This window comes from Ranitomeya imitator, chromosome 2 (assembly GCF_032444005.1).
Source record: "Ranitomeya imitator isolate aRanImi1 chromosome 2, aRanImi1.pri, whole genome shotgun sequence".
In the NCBI taxonomy this organism is placed as follows: domain Eukaryota; kingdom Metazoa; phylum Chordata; class Amphibia; order Anura; family Dendrobatidae; genus Ranitomeya; species Ranitomeya imitator.
In genome coordinates, this window is record NC_091283.1 from 720,077,065 (window position 1) to 720,082,973 (window position 5,909).

Below are 5,909 nucleotides of genomic sequence, written 5' to 3' on the forward strand. Positions count from 1 at the left end.
ATAACAGAACAGATGTGTAAACAGCGAGCAAAGGTGAAGGTCAGGATTCTCAATTGATTAGGACAATTTATAATACATTTGTGGAAAGATGGGGAACAATGCAAAGAACAAAGTCAGGTGTCACATGTTCATTTATTGCAATAGAAATTCCCTTGACCTTGGCAGGGATCAGGACAGCAGGGATCAGGACAGCAGGGAGGTGGACAGCAGGGAGGTGGACAGCAGGGAGGTGGACAGCAGGGGTTGCAGGGATCTGATGGAGAAGTGAACATATATCAGTTAGTCATTTATTTCAAAGAAGATAAACTCTACCATTTTTTTTTATATCTGAGTGCCATTTGAGTGCCCTTTTAATTAAAAGCAGTTTAGTGAGAACGCCACATATCTCTAAAAAAACCGCTTGTGTGGTGCACAGCTCCAGCTGTTGTATTGTATCCATCCGTTGCTATGTGTGCGGGATCAGGAAGGAGCTGTGTGCTTCTGTCCCCTGAGCTACATTTGGGATTGGTGCGGGTCTTAGGATGTAGACCTCCCACTCACTTGTTTGCAAATAAAAAGCCACTCAAATATAAAAAAAAGATAAAGGTTTAGTTACAATAGACAGTTCAATACAAAAGAGCAATACATGGTACAAGTTAACAGAATAAATTACCTGCAGTTTAAAGATAAGACTTTCATAATATTTATTGCTTTGGAATTAAGTTTATTATATATGTGTTTCCTGTTTTTCAGAATTTTATATGTGTAAAGTAATTTGAGCACAGCCAAAGGGCAAAAGCAAGATAAATATTTTATTTTTTCATGCACTCACCCATTGAGAAATTCTAAAACTACCAGAATACATAATAGTTAAAATAAAGGTTCCTGTGTCAAGTTCTGGAGAAGAGCAAGTTCCAGGAAAATAAGGGAATTTTCTGAAATGATACAGTTCTCCTATTTATGATATATGGATACCTTGTAATGAGACACACTGTGTAGATCCCTACTGAGCATTCTATGTGGCCCTGTACGTTGTCTTTGTGAATCATCACATTTTGTGAAGAATTGCTCTGTTAGACTGTATACTCTACATTATCAAGGTCACTAGTTTGATTTTCTTTTCTGGACAGCTTATCAAAATTTCACAGACACTCAACATTTTTTACAGTGACATTCAATAACCATAATAAATCATTATGACTATAAGTGATCCATGTTTACAACCTACAAATTAGCTGCATTCTCTTTGAACTGTAAAAAATGAAAATTACAGTCATAATAACCTATTCAAGTTTTTTACAGACAAGGGAAAAATTGGCCTACCGTATATACTCGAGTATAAGCCGAGATTTTCAGCCCAAATTTTTGGGCTGAAAGTGCCCCTCTCGGCTTATACTCGAGTCAATGTGGGTGGCAGGGTCGGCGGGTGAGGGGGTGAGGGCGCTGAGGTATACTTACCTAGTCCCAGCAATCCTCGCGCTGTCCCTGCCGTCCCACGGGCTTCTGTGCTGCAGCTTCTTCCCCTCTTCAGCGGTCACGTGGGACCGCTCATTAGCGATATGAATAAGCGGCTCCACCTCCCATAGGGGCGGAGCCGCCTATTCATTCCTCTAATCAGCGGTGCCGGTGACCGCTGACAGGAAGAGCTGCGGCACCGAAGACCAGGCAGAGGGACAGCGCGAGGATCGCCAGGACTAGGTAGGTATAGCATATTCACCTGTCCTCGTTCCAGCCGCCGGGCGCCGCTCCATCTTCCCGGCCGGCGCCTCCATCTTCCCCGCGTCTGCGCTCTGACTGTTCAGGCAGAGGGCGCGATGACGCATATAGTGTGCGCGGCGCCCTCTGCCTGATCAGTCAGAGCAGAGACGCCGGGAAGATGGAGGCGCCGGAACGAGACGCCGGGAGCTGCAATCAAGGGAGGTGAGTATGTGGGTTTTTTTTTTTATTGCAGCAGCGGCGGCAGAGATTTCTATGGGGCACAATGAACGGTGCAGAGCACCGTATATGGCACAGTAATGGGGCACAATGAACGGTGCAAAGCACCGTATATGGCACAGCAATGGGGCACAATGAACGGTGCAGAGCACCGTATATGGCACAGCAATGGGGCACAATGAACGGTGCAGAGCACCGTATATGGCACAGCAATGGGGCACAATGAACGGTGCAGAGCACCGTATATGGGCACAGATATGGGGCACAATGAACGGTGCAGAGCACCGTATATGGCACAGCAATGGGGCACAATGAACGGTGCAGAGCACTGTATATGGCACAGCAATGGGGTACAATGAACGGTGCAGAGCACCGTATATGGCACAGCAATGGGGCACAATGAACGGTGCAGAGCACAGTATATGGCACAGCAATGGGGCACAATGAACGGTGCAGAGCACCGTATATGGCACAGCTATGGGGCACAATGAACGGTGCAGAGCACTATATGGCACAGCTATGGGGCACAATGAACGGTGCAGAGCACTATATGGGGCACAGCTATGGGGAAATAATGAACGGTGTAGAGCACTATATGGCACAGCTATGGGGAAATAATGATCTATTTTTATTTTTGAAATTCACCGGTAAATGATGCATTTCCACCCTAGGCTTATACTCGAGTCAATAAGTTTTCCCAGTTTTTTGTGGCAAAATTAGGGGGGTCGGCTTATACTCGGGTCGGCTTATACTCGAGTATATACGGTAGTTTTACCGACTGTCCAAGAATTTCTGGAAGTTTGGGAACCCTGCACAGTTTTTCCTCATATTTTATGCCAGATGCAGTCCTATGAATCACATCTTAAAAAGCAGCTTTTAAATACAGTGATTTTGATCTGTGCATAGAGAAATTAATTAGCACTGATGACAGTGAAAAATCTACTAAAATTATCCTTATGTTTACCTTGTTTGGGGAATTGTCCACGACCTTGTTGATTGCTGTAGCCGGAGTACTGGGACCCAGATTGGCAAGCTAGAAAAGAGAAACATTCATTCTGTGTTCACTGCATTTTGAAACAATGTATGCAGAGTTATGTATGATTATGGTCGTATCGTAGTTATGTACAAAGTGTGAGTTCTATGGAGCTGTGGCACAACCTGTTGAAGTTTATAGGATACTGTTCGACCACCTATGCAGGACAGTTGTGAAGGAAGGGCCTACTAGTCAATTCCTGCATACCAAAACTTTCTGCTAGACTTTATCCCATCTGCAGACTAGACCCTATCAACCACAATTTAACTGTCACCCTTTTACTGCCTCATACAAGCAGGACATGTACACTGACTTCTTCATTGCCTTGCAATAGGAGAGATTTTATTAACAATGACAAAAAAAAAACCTTCTTTGGGCTATGGCCTCATTATATTTATTACAGGCCTTGTCTTCCTGTATGCCTTCTAAATGTTTCTGTATCAAATTCGAATCATACAGATTTCAATATGAGACTGTTTTAATGGATTATTTCCAATTCTTTGCTCCCTGAGATAAGACCAAAAAGTTTAGATATTTGTTATAATCCTCTATTATTACAATGGCTGGTCTAAAATTAATCTTCTAGTAGTAATTTCTATTCTGCTTAATCTGGAAAGAAAAATTTTAAGCAGTTAGTCCAAAATCTGAAAGTCTGTATCACCATTTTGATATCTTGTGTACATAGTATATAAAGAGCTTTAAAAACTACAACTTTGTGTACACAGTAACAATATTCACTGTATAACAAAAAGTTGCATCAAGAACTACTGTATATGCTACAATCAGTGGAAAACCATTATCAAATATCATCACTTTGAAACGATTGCCTATAAGTGGATAACAGATTCATAACAGCTAAACTATCCATCAAAAAATAAAAAAGCCATATACTAAGGTCAGCTTGGTTGAACTTGATAAACGTGTCTGTTTTCAAATATACTAACTATGTAATAGTAAAGGCTGCAGGTCAATCAGTGACCTCTTATTGTCTGCAGTGATTATATGACATAACAATGGGAGGCACAATGATGGACAGTTTAGATGTTTAGGAGGGATTGTACACTATAGGACATTACCTCCTGAACAGTTTACCCTTGAAGGTTAAATCCAATGTCATAGCAACAAATATGGCTGTCATAATGAATATCTAGATCAATTACTTTTTCTACATATTTGAGATTTACTTCTATGGAAAACACTATTTAAAATTGAATACATTGAACATACCCTACTTCTAAGACTTTAATCACTCTACTGTATCAAAAAAGCATATTCATCTATTCATCTCAATAGAAAGCGACTTCAAGTCAAAAAAGGAAGTATACGGCTGAATGACATACAGCTGCAAATTATATATGGGGCCAGTATATACCTACAGGCTGAACCTAAGAGCATATGAAATGTGAGCTAAACCTAACCTTAAATGTCTTAAGGCTAGCGAAACGCACCAAGTACTAGGGTGATAGATACGAGGTGCGTTCACAGCCCGGGGTCCACCGTGCAGAGAAACCTGCTGCAAGTAATGGCGGATGGACACTGAGCTCACACGTGGATTAAACTTTACCCCGTGTGAAATGAAAGCGAGCTCTGTTGCCTCACAGAGTTGCGCTGTACACAGGGACTAAAACCCTAACTAAAAGTTGTGCTTGCTCTGGAACTCTTCTGTGCTAACCGCACACATGAAGGAACCAGATGCTAAGCCAAGGCTAATTGCCCCCTCTGACGATAGCTGCCTGCCTGAGTGTACAGCCCCAAGGCTAAACAGACTCACACCACTTATATACAGTGTGGCAGAGTATCCACTGGCAACTGCCAAACACAAATGATACTAGCGCATGGCAGTGCCATGTGAACCTTTTATAGCTGTATCAGTTCAGGACCTTCCTAGTGGACCAATAGGAGCTGCTAAAAGACCTGAGCATGTGACCCCCAACCTCCAATGAGAGGCCTTCCACTGGGCATGCTCAGGAGGGAAAAGCAGGACTTAGTCCCCGGAGCGCCTGCTCGCCACCGAACATCACTAGTTATAATGGCTGAACCTGGAAGGGCAGGAACTCGACGCCTAACAAAATGTGACATGTATTCAGCAAGGCTTTTTTTTTTTTTTTTTACAGTTTTTAAATGCATTAATTCTTTACATTTCTTATCTCTTTGTTAAAAAAAATACTAATGTAAAATTCTGGAGCAAAGTTCTATAATACTAATTAATGTGTAAAGTTTACAAAGAATTCATTAAGGCAAAAACAAAAAAGAGTAACTTACGGTCTTGGCAAGGATTTACACAGATAGGCACTTTTTGGCAGGGATCCTTGCACGGATTCTGGCACGAGCTCTTCTGGCAGTTTGCTCCTCCTTTGATTCCAGACATGACTGATTTTTTTCTTAGTTCTGAACTTCTCAGAGACTCAAAAGCTATGTTTTGATGATGGCATTGAGACTGATCCTTATATATCTAGACATAGTGATAATTGGGGCATATTTTCTCATCAGCTGGTGATAAGGCATTTAATAGGATGAGTACATGTATAATTATTTAATATTCTAAAGGAGAATAAACATTAATTATGAAGAGTAAGCCACTCAACACCTTATGATATTTACTGCAGAAAAATACTTGACATCGCATTCACCATCATTTCTTTTTATTGCACTGTTCTAAAATGGACATTTGTAAAGTGGGATGAGTATGGGGCGCAATGTTGTAAAACTGTGACGTGCCCACATTGTAAAATCTATTTATGATGAAAGGAAAAACATGCAGGCAAAAGAGGAATTAATTGTTCCATTAAAATGTAACTAGTAAAACTGATGTGCTATGCATCCTTGTACAGTTAATCATGATGGCCATGTGTCTCATTTTTGATAATGGCTTTTAATGTGCTTAGTTCTGCAATGCTGTGAACACAAAGGTCGTCATGGTAGGAAGCACATGGAATATGTGCATGTCAAAATTGCACGAAAC

General features: G+C 41.4%; 1 long non-coding RNA gene across 1 annotated transcript; it reads right to left on the bottom strand.

Moving 5' to 3' along the window:
* Window positions 1–230: 230 nt before the first annotated feature.
* On the bottom strand, window positions 231–5,317 carry LOC138667718 (uncharacterized). Its single transcript, XR_011318905.1, has 3 exons — window positions 5,210–5,317; window positions 2,879–2,947; window positions 231–253 (listed from the first exon to the last, which is right to left on the bottom strand). It is a non-coding gene; the product is annotated as an uncharacterized lncRNA (long non-coding RNA).
* Window positions 5,318–5,909: the final 592 nt, after the last annotated feature.